The 18,657-nt window shown below is 47.3% G+C and overlaps 11 non-coding genes and 2 pseudogenes across 11 annotated transcripts; all 13 read left to right on the forward strand.

Annotated features, from left to right (window-relative positions):
* Window positions 1–2,762: 2,762 nt before the first annotated feature.
* Window positions 2,763–2,900, forward strand: LOC139626763 (U1 spliceosomal RNA; annotated as a pseudogene).
* A 658-nt stretch (window positions 2,901–3,558) lies between these two features.
* On the forward strand, window positions 3,559–3,722 carry LOC139626363 (U1 spliceosomal RNA). Its single transcript, XR_011692240.1, has one exon. It is a non-coding gene; the product is annotated as a U1 spliceosomal RNA (small nuclear RNA).
* A 658-nt stretch (window positions 3,723–4,380) lies between these two features.
* Window positions 4,381–4,544, forward strand: LOC139626370 (U1 spliceosomal RNA). Its single transcript, XR_011692241.1, has one exon. It is a non-coding gene; the product is annotated as a U1 spliceosomal RNA (small nuclear RNA).
* A 658-nt stretch (window positions 4,545–5,202) lies between these two features.
* Window positions 5,203–5,366, forward strand: LOC139626374 (U1 spliceosomal RNA). The gene has a single exon (XR_011692242.1). It is a non-coding gene; the product is annotated as a U1 spliceosomal RNA (small nuclear RNA).
* A 658-nt stretch (window positions 5,367–6,024) lies between these two features.
* On the forward strand, window positions 6,025–6,188 carry LOC139626598 (U1 spliceosomal RNA). Its single transcript, XR_011692355.1, has one exon. It is a non-coding gene; the product is annotated as a U1 spliceosomal RNA (small nuclear RNA).
* Window positions 6,189–6,846: 658 nt separating this feature from the next.
* LOC139626382 (U1 spliceosomal RNA) lies at window positions 6,847–7,010 on the forward strand. The gene has a single exon (XR_011692243.1). It is a non-coding gene; the product is annotated as a U1 spliceosomal RNA (small nuclear RNA).
* Window positions 7,011–7,668: 658 nt separating this feature from the next.
* LOC139626387 (U1 spliceosomal RNA) lies at window positions 7,669–7,832 on the forward strand. Its single transcript, XR_011692244.1, has one exon. It is a non-coding gene; the product is annotated as a U1 spliceosomal RNA (small nuclear RNA).
* A 658-nt stretch (window positions 7,833–8,490) lies between these two features.
* On the forward strand, window positions 8,491–8,654 carry LOC139626394 (U1 spliceosomal RNA). Its single transcript, XR_011692245.1, has one exon. It is a non-coding gene; the product is annotated as a U1 spliceosomal RNA (small nuclear RNA).
* Window positions 8,655–9,312: 658 nt separating this feature from the next.
* LOC139626652 (U1 spliceosomal RNA) lies at window positions 9,313–9,476 on the forward strand. Its single transcript, XR_011692371.1, has one exon. It is a non-coding gene; the product is annotated as a U1 spliceosomal RNA (small nuclear RNA).
* A 658-nt stretch (window positions 9,477–10,134) lies between these two features.
* On the forward strand, window positions 10,135–10,298 carry LOC139626523 (U1 spliceosomal RNA). Its single transcript, XR_011692328.1, has one exon. It is a non-coding gene; the product is annotated as a U1 spliceosomal RNA (small nuclear RNA).
* Window positions 10,299–16,356: 6,058 nt separating this feature from the next.
* LOC139626768 (U1 spliceosomal RNA) lies at window positions 16,357–16,494 on the forward strand (annotated as a pseudogene).
* A 658-nt stretch (window positions 16,495–17,152) lies between these two features.
* On the forward strand, window positions 17,153–17,316 carry LOC139626401 (U1 spliceosomal RNA). The gene has a single exon (XR_011692248.1). It is a non-coding gene; the product is annotated as a U1 spliceosomal RNA (small nuclear RNA).
* A 658-nt stretch (window positions 17,317–17,974) lies between these two features.
* Window positions 17,975–18,138, forward strand: LOC139626410 (U1 spliceosomal RNA). The gene has a single exon (XR_011692256.1). It is a non-coding gene; the product is annotated as a U1 spliceosomal RNA (small nuclear RNA).
* Window positions 18,139–18,657: the final 519 nt, after the last annotated feature.

An 18,657-nucleotide genomic window follows, 5' to 3' on the forward strand; every position in this document is an offset into this window, starting at 1 on the left:
AACCTTTATTTAATTCGGTGGGAGAATGGTGGGAAGATGTCAAGATTAGAACAAAAAACTTTTTCATCAACGTGGGTAAAAGAACAGCTAAATTGAGACGTATGAAGTTACAAAAACACCAGGCAAGGCTACAGAGGTACTACACAATGGCTCACGCCGGTTTCAATGTAGCCGAGGATATAGCAAAACTGAAGAGAGAGATGTTATGTCTCTCGGCAGAAGCCAGTCATGGGCTACTAATACGTAGCAGAGTCCACCATATGGAGAATAATGAAAAATGCTCAAGATATTTTTTTAGAAAGTTAGCCAAGCCTAAGAACTTTATAGAAGTATTAAAGGATAAAGAGGGGAATGACAAAAATGAAATACAGGAGATTCTTACCTGTGTACACTCATTTTATTTAGATCTTTACAGAAGGGAGGACTTGGATCAGGTAGCATTAGGAAATCTCTTGTCCAAACTGGAAAATAATGTTGATGATTGTGGAGGAAAACTTGACAGTGCGTTATCTTTGATTGAACTTACTAAAGCGGTTGAAAGTATGCAAAACAGCAAGGCTCCAGGAGCCGATGGGTTGCCAAAAGAATTTTATACCACCTTTTGGACAGAGTTAAAGGCCCCCCTCTTGGAGATGTATAATGAGAGCCTTGCCTTGGGGTCATTACCACCATCCCTAAAGGAGGGCATCATTTCCCTCCTATTTAAAAAAGGAGATAAAAAAGATATTAAGAACTGGCGCCCTCTTACTTTACTTGGTGTGGACCGTAAGATTTTGGCTAAAGCACTTTTTCTACGTATTCAAGAGGTGATAAAGGAGCTGGTTGGAGTAGAGCAGACCTGTGTGGTTCCAGGGCGCTCTATGTGTGATAGCCTTGCCCTAATTAGAGACTCTTACTTATATGCCATAGACCGCAAGATTCCTTTATGTATTGCTGGTTTAGATTTAGAAAAGGCTTTTGATAGAATAAGCCATGAGTATCTAAAGGAAGTATTGTTGAGGTTTGGTTTTGGCCCACAGTTGAAGGCATGGATTAATTTATTGTATACTGATTGCTTTAGTAGGGTCAATATAAATGGCCACTTCACTGAACCTATTAAGATTCATTCAGGGGTTAGACAAGGTTGCCCATTATCGGTTAGCCTATTTGTCTTAGCCATGGAGCCCTTGGCCTGTGCGATTAGGCAGGACACCGATATTCGGGGCCTCCCTGTGCCTGGCAGTAGTGGAAAGGAGGCCAAAATGTCTTTATACATGGATGATTTGACTATCCTTTGTTCCAGCAATAATTCTTTTTTTAAAGCACTCCAGTGGTGTGAGTCATTTTCTCTTGCATCCAGAGCCAGATTGAATAGGACCAAGAGTGAAGTTCTCTACCTTAATTGGCAAGGAACAAAATATGACATGGGTTTGGTGGAAAAAAGAGAAAGGATAAAAATATTGGGAGTTGAAATTGGGAAAGGTATGGAAAACAAAAACTGGGAATTAAGACTCTCAGCTATAAAAGGGAAATTGTTGCAATGGGAAGAGAGAGACTTGACGTTCACTGGAAAGGTACTAGTCATTAAGGCTGAGGTTTTGGCCTCCTTGAACTTTCTGGCAGCCACACTGCCAGCACCCAAAACATTTCTCAATACCTTGAAACGTATCATGTTTCAATTTATTTGGGGCTCGCAGCAGGAATATGTAAAAAGAGACATCATGTATAAACCTCTAGCTAAAGGGGGAAAAGCTGTGCCTGAGGTGAGAGTCAAACTGGATGCCCTGTTTTTAACACCAATTGTGAATGCAGTTCTCAGTGAGAGTAATGCTAGTCTTTGGTTCCATTTTGCTAAGTTCTGGGTGGGTTATACTATGCTCAGAGGGATAGGCAAGAGGGTCTCGTTTTGCCTGCCACATGCTGAAAGTAGACCTGCTGTATATAAGACTGCACTAACCCTATTCAAAAAAATTAAATGTGATAAGTCCATGGTTAAAATTAATAGATCTGAGGTAGAGAGAAGTCTGTCACCGCGGACCTATAGTCTTGTGCCGGTAGGAATTTTGACTGAAAACCAATGCATTCGAGTGTGGAAGAATGTAAACTCTCCTTTTTTGTTCAATGAACATAAAGACTTGGCATGGAAGATAGTCCAAGGTTGTGTCCCTACAAGAGCCTTTTTGAAAAGAAGGCGTTGCACACGCAATGCTAAATGTCCAATAAGAGACTGCATTCAAGATGAAGATGTGGCTCACCGGTTTTGGACATGTTCCATCTCAAAGTCTGTGTGGGAAATTGTTAAACCTTGGTTGTCTGACCTTTTTAGAGCACCTAAAGAAAGTGATGTGATACACGGGAACCTTGGAGAAAATAACAATGGGAATGAAAGATGGTGGGCAGTAATCAACTGTGTCAAAGAGGGAATTTGGAAATGTAGAAACCTGGTTGCCTTTAAAATGTTTTGTATTTCGCCTGACAAAGTGGTAAAGGCTGGAATTACGAGGGTTAAGGATTACATACTTAGGGATAGAGGTAAATACAGCGACCAAGAAATTAAAATGAAGTGGAAAATGGAAAAAAGTCCAATTAATTTGATGGAAGGTTTTTAAGAAAGTGTTGGTGTGGATTAACTAATTGGATGTTATGTTGAATGTAATATGTTTTGAGTGAAGTGTAATTGTGATCCTTGTTGATTGTAAGTGATATTGAATTTGGATGTTTTGTGTAAAGAGACACATAATGACTGTTTACCCCTTGTTTGACTGAAAAATAAAGATTTATAAAAAGTGAAAAAGTGGTTCACCCAGGGCGAGGCTCAGCCATTGCACTCCGGTTGTGCTGACCCCTGCGAATTCCCCAAATGTGGGAATCTCGACTGCATAATTTCTGGTAGTGGGGGACTGCGTTCGCGCTCTCCCCTGATTATTATGTTGAAGGAAAACCACAGCCTTTCAAGATGGCCACATGCTGCGCGTTGTGCTGGTTTCCAGCTGAAGGTGACGTGGGATTGTCTTGACTTTGAGCTCGGAGGTTACTTTTGCAGTTTGTCCAGAACGTGGCAGCGTTTCCCGTACGCTGTGAAGCTGTGCGTTCACTGAAGACGCTCCCCCGTGATACTGATGATGGAAGTGGGCGTGGCCTTTTGAGATAATGGAAAAACTGCGTGCTCTACTCTGTGATTTCGTGCTGTCTTTCTGGGAAAAGCGTGCGCTAGACATTCTCCTATTGCTATTGGCATCGGTGTCGGGCTTTGGTGCGGTCGCTGCTGTCCCACGGACAAAACAGCGCGCTGCGTGGCTTTTTCAGCTTGCCGAGTAGCTTTACATGCAATCTTACCGCATACCACACTGCAGCAGTGTTTACTTACTTTGTTTTGCCAGAACAAGTGAGCGAGGGAACAAAACAAATGTGTACCTCATACCACACTGCAGCAGTGTCTGCAACTTTTCCTGCAACTTGTGCAGCGTCAAAGTTGAGTTGACGCTAAAGGCACTGAACTCTGGGATTATGCGTTTTAAGCACCGTCACCCAGGGCGCCGTGCCTGGGAATGAGCCCCCTGTCTCTGACACTTCCAACTCATACTTACCTGGCAGGGGAGATACCATGATCAAGAAGGTGGTTCACCCAGGGCGAGGCTCAGCCATTGCACTCCGGTTGTGCTGACCCCTGCGAATTCCCCAAATGTGGGAATCTCGACTGCATAATTTCTGGTAGTGGGGGACTGCGTTCGCGCTCTCCCCTGATTATTATGTTGAAGGAAAACCACAGCCTTTCAAGATGGCCACATGCTGCGCGTTGTGCTGGTTTCCAGCTGAAGGTGACGTGGGATTGTCTTGACTTTGAGCTCGGAGGTTACTTTTGCAGTTTGTCCAGAACGTGGCAGCGTTTCCCGTACGCTGTGAAGCTGTGCGTTCACTGAAGACGCTCCCCCGTGATACTGATGATGGAAGTGGGCGTGGCCTTTTGAGATAATGGAAAAACTGCGTGCTCTACTCTGTGATTTCGTGCTGTCTTTCTGGGAAAAGCGTGCGCTAGACATTCTCCTATTGCTATTGGCATCGGTGTCGGGCTTTGGTGCGGTCGCTGCTGTCCCACGGACAAAACAGCGCGCTGCGTGGCTTTTTCAGCTTGCCGAGTAGCTTTACATGCAATCTTACCGCATACCACACTGCAGCAGTGTTTACTTACTTTGTTTTGCCAGAACAAGTGAGCGAGGGAACAAAACAAATGTGTACCTCATACCACACTGCAGCAGTGTCTGCAACTTTTCCTGCAACTTGTGCAGCGTCAAAGTTGAGTTGACGCTAAAGGCACTGAACTCTGGGATTATGCGTTTTAAGCACCGTCACCCAGGGCGCCGTGCCTGGGAATGAGCCCCCTGTCTCTGACACTTCCAACTCATACTTACCTGGCAGGGGAGATACCATGATCAAGAAGGTGGTTCACCCAGGGCGAGGCTCAGCCATTGCACTCCGGTTGTGCTGACCCCTGCGAATTCCCCAAATGTGGGAATCTCGACTGCATAATTTCTGGTAGTGGGGGACTGCGTTCGCGCTCTCCCCTGATTATTATGTTGAAGGAAAACCACAGCCTTTCAAGATGGCCACATGCTGCGCGTTGTGCTGGTTTCCAGCTGAAGGTGACGTGGGATTGTCTTGACTTTGAGCTCGGAGGTTACTTTTGCAGTTTGTCCAGAACGTGGCAGCGTTTCCCGTACGCTGTGAAGCTGTGCGTTCACTGAAGACGCTCCCCCGTGATACTGATGATGGAAGTGGGCGTGGCCTTTTGAGATAATGGAAAAACTGCGTGCTCTACTCTGTGATTTCGTGCTGTCTTTCTGGGAAAAGCGTGCGCTAGACATTCTCCTATTGCTATTGGCATCGGTGTCGGGCTTTGGTGCGGTCGCTGCTGTCCCACGGACAAAACAGCGCGCTGCGTGGCTTTTTCAGCTTGCCGAGTAGCTTTACATGCAATCTTACCGCATACCACACTGCAGCAGTGTTTACTTACTTTGTTTTGCCAGAACAAGTGAGCGAGGGAACAAAACAAATGTGTACCACATACCACACTGCAGCAGTGTCTGCAACTTTTCCTGCAACTTGTGCAGCGTCAAAGTTGAGTTGACGCTAAAGGCACTGAACTCTGGGATTATGCGTTTTAAGCACCGTCACCCAGGGCGCCGTGCCTGGGAATGAGCCCCCTGTCTCTGACACTTCCAACTCATACTTACCTGGCAGGGGAGATACCATGATCAAGAAGGTGGTTCACCCAGGGCGAGGCTCAGCCATTGCACTCCGGTTGTGCTGACCCCTGCGAATTCCCCAAATGTGGGAATCTCGACTGCATAATTTCTGGTAGTGGGGGACTGCGTTCGCGCTCTCCCCTGATTATTATGTTGAAGGAAAACCACAGCCTTTCAAGATGGCTACATGCTGCGCGTTGTGCTGGTTTCCAGCTGAAGGTGACGTGGGATTGTCTTGACTTTGAGCTCGGAGGTTACTTTTGCAGTTTGTCCAGAACGTGGCAGCGTTTCCCGTACGCTGTGAAGCTGTGCGTTCACTGAAGACGCTCCCCCGTGATACTGATGATGGAAGTGGGCGTGGCCTTTTGAGATAATGGAAAAACTGCGTGCTCTACTCTGTGATTTCGTGCTGTCTTTCTGGGAAAAGCGTGCGCTAGACATTCTCCTATTGCTATTGGCATCGGTGTCGGGCTTTGGTGCGGTCGCTGCTGTCCCACGGACAAAACAGCGCGCTGCGTGGCTTTTTCAGCTTGCCGAGTAGCTTTACATGCAATCTTACCGCATACCACGCTGCAGCAGTGTTTACTTACTTTGTTTTGCCAGAACAAGTGAGCGAGGGAACAAAACAAATGTGTACCTCATACCACACTGCAGCAGTGTCTGCAACTTTTCCTGCAACTTGTGCAGCGTCAAAGTTGAGTTGACGCTAAAGGCACTGAACTCTGGGATTATGCGTTTTAAGCACCGTCACCCAGGGCGCCGTGCCTGGGAATGAGCCCCCTGTCTCTGACACTTCCAACTCATACTTACCTGGCAGAGGAGATACCATGATCAAGAAGGTGGTTCACCCAGGGCGAGGCTCAGTCATTGCACTCCGGTTGTGCTGACCCCTGCGAATTCCCCAAATGTGGGAATCTCGACTGCATAATTTCTGGTAGTGGGGGACTGCGTTCGCGCTCTCCCCTGATTATTATGTTGAAGGAAAACCACAGCCTTTCAAGATGGCCACATGCTGCGCGTTGTGCTGGTTTCCAGCTGAAGGTGACGTGGGATTGTCTTGACTTTGAGCTCGGAGGTTACTTTTGCAGTTTGTCCAGAACGTGGCAGCGTTTCCCGTACGCTGTGAAGCTGTGCGTTCACTGAAGACGCTCCCCCGTGATACTGATGATGGAAGTGGGCGTGGCCTTTTGAGATGATGGAAAAACTGCGTGCTCTACTCTGTGATTTCGTGCTGTCTTTCTGGGAAAAGCGTGCGCTAGACATTCTCCTATTGCTATTGGCATCGGTGTCGGGCTTTGGTGCGGTCGCTGCTGTCCCACGGACAAAACAGCGCGCTGCGTGGCTTTTTCAGCTTGCCGAGTAGCTTTACATGCAATCTCACCGCATACCACACTGCAGCAGTGTTTACTTACTTTGTTTTGCCAGAACAAGTGAGCGAGGGAACAAAACAAATGTGTACCTCATACCACACTGCAGCAGTGTCTGCAACTTTTCCTGCAACTTGTGCAGCGTCAAAGTTGAGTTGACGCTAAAGGCACTGAACTCTGGGATTATGCGTTTTAAGCACCGTCACCCAGGGCGCCGTGCCTGGGAATGAGCCCCCTGTCTCTGACACTTCCAACTCATACTTACCTGGCAGGGGAGATACCATGATCAAGAAGGTGGTTCACCCAGGGCGAGGCTCAGCCATTGCACTCCGGTTGTGCTGACCCCTGCGAATTCCCCAAATGTGGGAATCTCGACTGCATAATTTCTGGTAGTGGGGGACTGCGTTCGCGCTCTCCCCTGATTATTATGTTGAAGGAAAACCACAGCCTTTCAAGATGGCCACATGCTGCGCGTTGTGCTGGTTTCCAGCTGAAGGTGACGTGGGATTGTCTTGACTTTGAGCTCGGAGGTTACTTTTGCAGTTTGTCCAGAACGTGGCAGCGTTTCCCGTACGCTGTGAAGCTGTGCGTTCACTGAAGACGCTCCCCCGTGATACTGATGATGGAAGTGGGCGTGGCCTTTTGAGATGATGGAAAAACTGCGTGCTCTACTCTGTGATTTCGTGCTGTCTTTCTGGGAAAAGCGTGCGCTAGACATTCTCCTATTGCTATTGGCATCGGTGTCGGGCTTTGGTGCGGTCGCTGCTGTCCCACGGACAAAACAGCGCGCTGCGTGGCTTTTTCAGCTTGCCGAGTAGCTTTACATGCAATCTTACCGCATACCACACTGCAGCAGTGTTTACTTACTTTGTTTTGCCAGAACAAGTGAGCGAGGGAACAAAACAAATGTGTACCACATACCACACTGCAGCAGTGTCTGCAACTTTTCCTGCAACTTGTGCAGCGTCAAAGTTGAGTTGACGCTAAAGGCACTGAACTCTGGGATTATGCGTTTTAAGCACCGTCACCCAGGGCGCCGTGCCTGGGAATGAGCCCCCTGTCTCTGACACTTCCAACTCATACTTACCTGGCAGGGGAGATACCATGATCAAGAAGGTGGTTCACCCAGGGCGAGGCTCAGCCATTGCACTCCGGTTGTGCTGACCCCTGCGAATTCCCCAAATGTGGGAATCTCGACTGCATAATTTCTGGTAGTGGGGGACTGCGTTCGCGCTCTCCCCTGATTATTATGTTGAAGGAAAACCACAGCCTTTCAAGATGGCCACATGCTGCGCGTTGTGCTGGTTTCCAGCTGAAGGTGACGTGGGATTGTCTTGACTTTGAGCTCGGAGGTTACTTTTGCAGTTTGTCCAGAACGTGGCAGCGTTTCCCGTACGCTGTGAAGCTGTGCGTTCACTGAAGACGCTCCCCCGTGATACTGATGATGGAAGTGGGCGTGGCCTTTTGAGATGATGGAAAAACTGCGTGCTCTACTCTGTGATTTCGTGCTGTCTTTCTGGGAAAAGCGTGCGCTAGACATTCTCCTATTGCTATTGGCATCAGTGTCGGGCTTTGGTGCGGTCGCTGCTGTCCCACGGACAAAACAGCGCGCTGCGTGGCTTTTTCAGCTTGCCGAGTAGCTTTACATGCAATCTTACCGCATACCACACTGCAGCAGTGTTTACTTACTTTGTTTTGCCAGAACAAGTGAGCGAGGGAACAAAACAAATGTGTACCACATACCACACTGCAGCAGTGTCTGCAACTTTTCCTGCAACTTGTGCAGCGTCAAAGTTGAGTTGACGCTAAAGGCACTGAACTCTGGGATTATGCGTTTTAAGCACCGTCACCCAGGGCGCCGTGCCTGGGAATGAGCCCCCTGTCTCTGACACTTCCAACTCATACTTACCTGGCAGGGGAGATACCATGATCAAGAAGGTGGTTCACCCAGGGCGAGGCTCAGCCATTGCACTCCGGTTGTGCTGACCCCTGCGAATTCCCCAAATGTGGGAATCTCGACTGCATAATTTCTGGTAGTGGGGGACTGCGTTCGCGCTCTCCCCTGATTATTATGTTGAAGGAAAACCACAGCCTTTCAAGATGGCCACATGCTGCGCGTTGTGCTGGTTTCCAGCTGAAGGTGACGTGGGATTGTCTTGACTTTGAGCTCGGAGGTTACTTTTGCAGTTTGTCCAGAACGTGGCAGCGTTTCCCGTACGCTGTGAAGCTGTGCGTTCACTGAAGACGCTCCCCCGTGATACTGATGATGGAAGTGGGCGTGGCCTTTTGAGATGATGGAAAAACTGCGTGCTCTACTCTGTGATTTCGTGCTGTCTTTCTGGGAAAAGCGTGCGCTAGACATTCTCCTATTGCTATTGGCATCGGTGTCGGGCTTTGGTGCGGTCGCTGCTGTCCCACGGACAAAACAGCGCGCTGCGTGGCTTTTTCAGCTTGCCGAGTAGCTTTACATGCAATCTTACCGCATACCACACTGCAGCAGTGTTTACTTACTTTGTTTTGCCAGAACAAGTGAGCGAGGGAACAAAACAAATGTGTACCTCATACCACACTGCAGCAGTGTCTGCAACTTTTCCTGCAACTTGTGCAGCGTCAAAGTTGAGTTGACGCTAAAGGCACTGAACTCTGGGATTATGCGTTTTAAGCACCGTCACCCAGGGCGCCGTGCCTGGGAATGAGCCCCCTGTCTCTGACACTTCCAACTCATACTTACCTGGCAGGGGAGATACCATGATCAAGAAGGTGGTTCACCCAGGGCGAGGCTCAGCCATTGCACTCCGGTTGTGCTGACCCCTGCGAATTCCCCAAATGTGGGAATCTCGACTGCATAATTTCTGGTCTTGGGGGACTGCGTTCGCGCTCTCCCCTGATTATTATGTTGAAGGAAAACCACAGCCTTTCAAGATGGCCACATGCTGCGCGTTGTGCTGGTTTCCAGCTGAAGGTGACGTGGGATTGTCTTGACTTTGAGCTCGGAGGTTACTTTTGCAGTTTGTCCAGAACGTGGCAGCGTTTCCCGTACGCTGTGAAGCTGTGCGTTCACTGAAGACGCTCCCCCGTGATACTGATGATGGAAGTGGGCGTGGCCTTTTGAGATAATGGAAAAACTGCGTGCTCTACTCTGTGATTTCGTGCTGTCTTTCTGGGAAAAGCGTGCGCTAGACATTCTCCTATTGCTATTGGCATCGGTGTCGGGCTTTGGTGCGGTCGCTGCTGTCCCACGGACAAAACAGCGCGCTGCGTGGCTTTTTCAGCTTGCCGAGTAGCTTTACATGCAATCTTACCGCATACCACACTGCAGCAGTGTTTACTTACTTTGTTTTGCCAGAACAAGTGAGCGAGGGAACAAAACAAATGTGTACCACATACCACACTGCAGCAGTGTCTGCAACTTTTCCTGCAACTTGTGCAGCGTCAAAGTTGAGTTGACGCTAAAGGCACTGAACTCTGGGATTATGCGTTTTAAGCACCGTCACCCAGGGCGCCGTGCCTGGGAATGAGCCCCCTGTCTCTGACACTTCCAACTCATACTTACCTGGCAGGGGAGATACCATGATCAAGAAGGTGGGTCACCCAGGGCGAGGCTCAGCCATTGCACTCCGGTTGTGCTGACCCCTGCGAATTCCCCAAATGTGGGAATCTCGACTGCATAATTTCTGGTAGTGGGGGACTGCGTTCGCGCTCTCCCCTGATTATTATGTTGAAGGAAAACCACAGCCTTTCAAGATGGCTACATGCTGCGCGTTGTGCTGGTTTCCAGCTGAAGGTGACGTGGGATTGTCTTGACTTTGAGCTCGGAGGTTACTTTTGCAGTTTGTCCAGAACGTGGCAGCGTTTCCCGTACGCTGTGAAGCTGTGCGTTCACTGAAGACGCTCCCCCGTGATACTGATGATGGAAGTGGGCGTGGCCTTTTGAGATAATGGAAAAACTGCGTGCTCTACTCTGTGATTTCGTGCTGTCTTTCTGGGAAAAGCGTGCGCTAGACATTCTCCTATTGCTATTGGCATCGGTGTCGGGCTTTGGTGCGGTCGCTGCTGTCCCACGGACAAAACAGCGCGCTGCGTGGCTTTTTCAGCTTGCCGAGTAGCTTTACATGCAATCTTACCGCATACCACACTGCAGCAGTGTTTACTTACTTTGTTTTGCCAGAACAAGTGAGCGAGGGAACAAAACAAATGTGTACCTCATACCACACTGCAGCAGTGTCTGCAACTTTTCCTGCAACTTGTGCAGCGTCAAAGTTGAGTTGACGCTAAAGGCACTGAACTCTGGGATTATGCGTTTTAAGCACCGTCACCCAGGGCGCCGTGCCTGGGAATGAGCCCCCTGTCTCTGACACTTCCAACTCATACTTACCTGGCAGGGGAGATACCATGATCAAGAAGGTGGTTCACCCCTTTCCAGTAAGTGATTGTGCTTGTATTGTGGTCGAGCGGTGTATGGGACGCAATACAGTCAGGTGGAGGATCCCTGCTTCAAGCAGGTTTCGAAGTTGTGCAGGTAGTCAGCATGGCTTCAGCACACTCTCAGTCAACCCGAAGGAAAGCTCTCCGTTTTCAACTTCTGGAGGAACTACAGATGGATCGTTTGCAGTTTAGTCGACAGATACTGCAAAAAGAGCTTGGTTGTTCTACCAATCAGCTGGAGTATATCTTTGCTTATCCTGGGAAGAAGGTTTTCGAAGTGATATTTACCACGATGCAACATCTTGAAAGTTGCCTGGACAGTTTTGGTAATAAGAAAAAGTCATCAGCGGTTTTTAGTAAGATTGCCATGACGCCCTTGGCAGAGAGAGACTTAAAAACAGTACATGTTGTTATTTTGTCAGAGAAAGTAAGAAATCAAGATGTCTGGACTTGGATGGCAAGGTATTGTGAAGTGATTCATGCCACTGAAGTAATGGACATTGATGGAATTAAGACAGGAGCCCGACGATTTCAAGTGCGTCTGTTAAGGCAGGATGGTATCTTGCAACATCTTCCAAGTACCATCCAGTTAGGAGCCTTCAGAGGGTCTGTCTTCTACCCTGGTCAGCCCAAGGAATGCAGGAAATGTGGCAGCCTAGGACACCTGGCTGCAGCATGTACAAAGATCATCTGCAAGAACTGTAAATCATCTGACCATATAACAGCACAATGCCATATGCCAGTTAAATGTAACCTTTGCTCCTCAGCCAATCATCGCTTCAGAGACTGTCCACAAGCCTATTCCAATCGGGTGAAATTACCCACAGTCCGAACAATGCCCCCCCCAAGCCAGGAACATACGGGTGAAGAACCAGACAATAATCAAATGCTCATTCCAAATATAAACCCTGTACAGCAGCCTTTGCTCAGAACAATTCAGCAACCAAGGGAGGAGTCTGAATTGGACTTGGAAGGGGGGGTGCAGGATGGGGTGTCGGTCCGGGACTGGAGTGCAGAGTGTTCCGAAGAGGATGAGGAGATGTCTGCCCCTCTTTCTGCTCCTCCTTCGGCACCGGTACCAGCCCTGTGTGGAGCGGACCCTCTCCCGAGGCAGCACTTCGGGAGGAAGATGACATCGATGACACTCCAGGAAACAGGGAGCCTCCTGGATAATATTTTAGCTGGCATCCCTCTCCATCTGGTTCCTGGTAAGGAAGAACTAGCGACAGATCATCTCTTGGGAGGGTTTTTTCCCTCAACCTCAGTCCCGAGTATCGCCACCCACTTGCTATCCAACCCATCTACCTGCCAAGCAGGGAGTAGCCAACAACCGCCATTGATATATGGAAACAACATGGCATCAGCATCAGACCCCAGTCTTCAAACCTTTATCAAACAAGCAAGTGAAGTCTCTCAACCTTCATCAGCTTCCTTGCTTGAGCTCACTGACACCTTCCAGGGACCAGATGTGGTGGGTTCTCCATCTAGAAAACGCCCCAATGAGTCACCCACTTCAGGTGAAGCTTCCCCCTTACCTTCCTCTGGTTACCTCCAGTCTAATTGGCCTGGTTCCTCCCCTATAGCAAACCCTTTTTTAGAGCATGATGATGTTGTTGCCTTTTCCTCTGCTACACAGATTAAAGACATGCCTCAAAAAGATAAAGCTGCTAAACCTAAGAAAAAGAAAAGAAACAAAGAAAAAAAAAACTAATGTTCCACATATGACTGAATTGATCCGCTGACCCCTTTTAAACTACCCTTTAATGGTGATTCTCTCCATAGCATCCCTCAATACAAGAGGATTAAACGACCCTGTTAAATGTATGTCAGCTTTCAATTTTTTGCATTCTGAAGGTAACGACATCTTCCTGCTTCAAGAATGTAATTTATCCTATAAGCAGAGTTACAGGGTCTTTGAGGACAGATGGAGCCATGGCCAATCAGTATGGTCGGGTGATAATAAAAATAGATCTTCAGGGGTTGCAGTATTATTTAGAGGTCAAAATTTCAACATTCAGAGGGTTCAACGGGTAATAGACGGGAGAATTCTGTGTGTGGATGTCACATGGCATCATATTAACATAAGAGTAATTAACGTGTATCTCCCAGTTGACCTTCAAGAAAGGTTAGAGGCATTAAAAGCAGTACAGCCCCTTTTGTTGTGCAGTAATGAAGTTGTTTTGGGAGGTGACTTCAACTGCTTGCTGGACAAAAGAGACAAGCGAACTACCTCTATAGTGAAGTTAGACTCTAGTACGGAAGTCTTAAAAAATATGATAAAAGACTTCAGACTGACAGACACATATCGTGTCAAAAATCCCTGTCTCCCTGGGTACACATGGTCCAACGGCAGAACCCATTCAAGAATAGACTTTCTGCTGGTATCTAGGGGGTTGCAGGTAGCCGAAGCAGCAACTACCCCAGTGTTCTTCTCCGACCATGCCAAAGTTGGATGTTCTCTTTTGTTGAAGGGAAATACTATGAAAGGCAGAGGTTTGTGGAAACTGAATACATCTTTATTGCAGGACGCAAAGGTGGTTAGCAACTTTAAGGTAAAACTCAACCACTGGCTCTCTCTTAAACCTTTATTTAATTCGGTGGGAGAATGGTGGGAAGATGTCAAGATTAGAACAAAAAACTTTTTCATCAACGTGGGTAAAAGAACAGCTAAATTGAGACGTATGAAGTTACAAAAACACCAGGCAAGGCTACAGAGGTACTACACAATGGCTCACGCCGGTTTCAATGTAGCCGAGGATATAGCAAAACTGAAGAGAGAGATGTTATGTCTCTCGGCAGAAGCCAGTCATGGGCTACTAATACGTAGCAGAGTCCACCATATGGAGAATAATGAAAAATGCTCAAGATATTTTTTTAGAAAGTTAGCCAAGCCTAAGAACTTTATAGAAGTATTAAAGGATAAAGAGGGGAATGACAAAAATGAAATACAGGAGATTCTTACCTGTGTACACTCATTTTATTTAGATCTTTACAGAAGGGAGGACTTGGATCAGGTAGCATTAGGAAATCTCTTGTCCAAACTGGAAAATAATGTTGATGATTGTGGAGGAAAACTTGACAGTGCGTTATCTTTGATTGAACTTACTAAAGCGGTTGAAAGTATGCAAAACAGCAAGGCTCCAGGAGCCGATGGGTTGCCAAAAGAATTTTATACCACCTTTTGGACAGAGTTAAAGGCCCCCCTCTTGGAGATGTATAATGAGAGCCTTGCCTTGGGGTCATTACCACCATCCCTAAAGGAGGGCATCATTTCCCTCCTATTTAAAAAAGGAGATAAAAAAGATATTAAGAACTGGCGCCCTCTTACTTTACTTGGTGTGGACCGTAAGATTTTGGCTAAAGCACTTTTTCTACGTATTCAAGAGGTGATAAAGGAGCTGGTTGGAGTAGAGCAGACCTGTGTGGTTCCAGGGCGCTCTATGTGTGATAGCCTTGCCCTAATTAGAGACTCTTACTTATATGCCATAGACCGCAAGATTCCTTTATGTATTGCTGGTTTAGATTTAGAAAAGGCTTTTGATAGAATAAGCCATGAGTATCTAAAGGAAGTATTGTTGAGGTTTGGTTTTGGCCCACAGTTGAAGGCATGGATTAATTTATTGTATACTGATTGCTTTAGTAGGGTCAATATAAATGGCCACTTCACTGAACCTATTAAGATTCATTCAGGGGTTAGACAAGGTTGCCCATTATCGGTTAGCCTATTTGTCTTAGCCATGGAGCCCTTGGCCTGTGCGATTAGGCAGGACACCGATATTCGGGGCCTCCCTGTGCCTGGCAGTAGTGGAAAGGAGGCCAAAATGTCTTTATACATGGATGATTTGACTATCCTTTGTTCCAGCAATAATTCTTTTTTTAAAGCACTCCAGTGGTGTGAGTCATTTTCTCTTGCATCCAGAGCCAGATTGAATAGGACCAAGAGTGAAGTTCTCTACCTTAATTGGCAAGGAACAAAATATGACATGGGTTTGGTGGAAAAAAGAGAAAGGATAAAAATATTGGGAGTTGAAATTGGGAAAGGTATGGAAAACAAAAACTGGGAATTAAGACTCTCAGCTATAAAAGGGAAATTGTTGCAATGGGAAGAGAGAGACTTGACGTTCACTGGAAAGGTACTAGTCATTAAGGCTGAGGTTTTGGCCTCCTTGAACTTTCTGGCAGCCACACTGCCAGCACCCAAAACATTTCTCAATACCTTGAAACGTATCATGTTTCAATTTATTTGGGGCTCGCAGCAGGAATATGTAAAAAGAGACATCATGTATAAACCTCTAGCTAAAGGGGGAAAAGCTGTGCCTGAGGTGAGAGTCAAACTGGATGCCCTGTTTTTAACACCAATTGTGAATGCAGTTCTCAGTGAGAGTAATGCTAGTCTTTGGTTCCATTTTGCTAAGTTCTGGGTGGGTTATACTATGCTCAGAGGGATAGGCAAGAGGGTCTCGTTTTGCCTGCCACATGCTGAAAGTAGACCTGCTGTATATAAGACTGCACTAACCCTATTCAAAAAAATTAAATGTGATAAGTCCATGGTTAAAATTAATAGATCTGAGGTAGAGAGAAGTCTGTCACCGCGGACCTATAGTCTTGTGCCGGTAGGAATTTTGACTGAAAACCAATGCATTCGAGTGTGGAAGAATGTAAACTCTCCTTTTTTGTTCAATGAACATAAAGACTTGGCATGGAAGATAGTCCAAGGTTGTGTCCCTACAAGAGCCTTTTTGAAAAGAAGGCGTTGCACACGCAATGCTAAATGTCCAATAAGAGACTGCATTCAAGATGAAGATGTGGCTCACCGGTTTTGGACATGTTCCATCTCAAAGTCTGTGTGGGAAATTGTTAAACCTTGGTTGTCTGACCTTTTTAGAGCACCTAAAGAAAGTGATGTGATACACGGGAACCTTGGAGAAAATAACAATGGGAATGAAAGATGGTGGGCAGTAATCAACTGTGTCAAAGAGGGAATTTGGAAATGTAGAAACCTGGTTGCCTTTAAAATGTTTTGTATTTCGCCTGACAAAGTGGTAAAGGCTGGAATTACGAGGGTTAAGGATTACATACTTAGGGATAGAGGTAAATACAGCGACCAAGAAATTAAAATGAAGTGGAAAATGGAAAAAAGTCCAATTAATTTGATGGAAGGTTTTTAAGAAAGTGTTGGTGTGGATTAACTAATTGGATGTTATGTTGAATGTAATATGTTTTGAGTGAAGTGTAATTGTGATCCTTGTTGATTGTAAGTGATATTGAATTTGGATGTTTTGTGTAAAGAGACACATAATGACTGTTTACCCCTTGTTTGACTGAAAAATAAAGATTTATAAAAAGTGAAAAAGTGGTTCACCCAGGGCGAGGCTCAGCCATTGCACTCCGGTTGTGCTGACCCCTGCGAATTCCCCAAATGTGGGAATCTCGACTGCATAATTTCTGGTAGTGGGGGACTGCGTTCGCGCTCTCCCCTGATTATTATGTTGAAGGAAAACCACAGCCTTTCAAGATGGCCACATGCTGCGCGTTGTGCTGGTTTCCAGCTGAAGGTGACGTGGGATTGTCTTGACTTTGAGCTCGGAGGTTACTTTTGCAGTTTGTCCAGAACGTGGCAGCGTTTCCCGTACGCTGTGAAGCTGTGCGTTCACTGAAGACGCTCCCCCGTGATACTGATGATGGAAGTGGGCGTGGCCTTTTGAGATAATGGAAAAACTGCGTGCTCTACTCTGTGATTTCGTGCTGTCTTTCTGGGAAAAGCGTGCGCTAGACATTCTCCTATTGCTATTGGCATCGGTGTCGGGCTTTGGTGCGGTCGCTGCTGTCCCACGGACAAAACAGCGCGCTGCGTGGCTTTTTCAGCTTGCCGAGTAGCTTTACATGCAATCTTACCGCATACCACACTGCAGCAGTGTTTACTTACTTTGTTTTGCCAGAACAAGTGAGCGAGGGAACAAAACAAATGTGTACCTCATACCACACTGCAGCAGTGTCTGCAACTTTTCCTGCAACTTGTGCAGCGTCAAAGTTGAGTTGACGCTAAAGGCACTGAACTCTGGGATTATGCGTTTTAAGCACCGTCACCCAGGGCGCCGTGCCTGGGAATGAGCCCCCTGTCTCTGACACTTCCAACTCATACTTACCTGGCAGGGGAGATACCATGATCAAGAAGGTGGTTCACCCAGGGCGAGGCTCAGCCATTGCACTCCGGTTGTGCTGACCCCTGCGAATTCCCCAAATGTGGGAATCTCGACTGCATAATTTCTGGTAGTGGGGGACTGCGTTCGCGCTCTCCCCTGATTATTATGTTGAAGGAAAACCACAGCCTTTCAAGATGGCCACATGCTGCGCGTTGTGCTGGTTTCCAGCTGAAGGTGACGTGGGATTGTCTTGACTTTGAGCTCGGAGGTTACTTTTGCAGTTTGTCCAGAACGTGGCAGCGTTTCCCGTACGCTGTGAAGCTGTGCGTTCACTGAAGACGCTCCCCCGTGATACTGATGATGGAAGTGGGCGTGGCCTTTTGAGATAATGGAAAAACTGCGTGCTCTACTCTGTGATTTCGTGCTGTCTTTCTGGGAAAAGCGTGCGCTAGACATTCTCCTATTGCTATTGGCATCGGTGTCGGGCTTTGGTGCGGTCGCTGCTGTCCCACGGACAAAACAGCGCGCTGCGTGGCTTTTTCAGCTTGCCGAGTAGCTTTACATGCAATCTTACCGCATACCACACTGCAGCAGTGTTTACTTACTTTGTTTTGCCAGAACAAGTGAGCGAGGGAACAAAACAAATGTGTACCTCATACCACACTGCAGCAGTGTCTGCAACTTTTCCTGCAACTTGTGCAGCGTCAAAGTTGAGTTGACGCTAAAGGCACTGAACTCTGGGATTATGCGTTTTAAGCACCGTCACCCAGGGCGCCGTGCCTGGGAATGAGCCCCCTGTCTCTGACACTTCCAACTCATACTTACCTGGCAGGGGAGATACCATGATCAAGAAGGTGGTTCACCCAGGGCGAGGCTCAGCCATTGCACTCCGGTTGTGCTGACCCCTGCGAATTCCCCAAATGTGGGAATCTCGACTGCATAATTTCTGGTAGTGGGGGACTGCGTTCGCGCTCTCCCCTGATTATTATGTTGAAGGAAAACCACAGCCTTTCAAGATGGCCACATGCTGCGCGTTGTGCTGGTTTCCAGCTGAAGGTGACGTGGGATTGTCTTGACTTTGAGCTCGGAGGTTACTTTTGCAGTTTGTCCAGAACGTGGCAGCGTTTCCCGTACGCTGTGAAGCTGTGCGTTCACTGAAGACGCTCCCCCGTGATACTGATGATGGAAGTGGGCGTGGCCTTTTGAGATAATGGAAAAACTGCGTGCTCTACTCTGTGATTTCGTGCTGTCTTTCTGGGAAAAGCGTGCGCTAGACATTCTCCTATTGCTATTGGCATCGGTGTCGGGCTTTGGTGCGGTCGCTGCTGTCCCACGGACAAAACAGCGCGCTGCGTGGCTTTTTCAGCTTGCCGAGTAGCTTTACATGCAATCTTACCGCATACCACACTGCAGCAGTGTTTACTTACTTTGTTTTGCCAGAACAAGTGAGCGAGGGAACAAAACAAATGTGTACCACATACCACACTGCAGCAGTGTCTG

Source organism: Trachinotus anak, unplaced genomic scaffold, assembly GCF_046630095.1.
Source record: "Trachinotus anak isolate AG129_WGS33_773 ecotype Australia unplaced genomic scaffold, CSIRO_AGI_Tana_v1 ptg000001l, whole genome shotgun sequence".
Classification (NCBI taxonomy): Eukaryota; Metazoa; Chordata; class Actinopteri; order Carangiformes; family Carangidae; genus Trachinotus; species Trachinotus anak.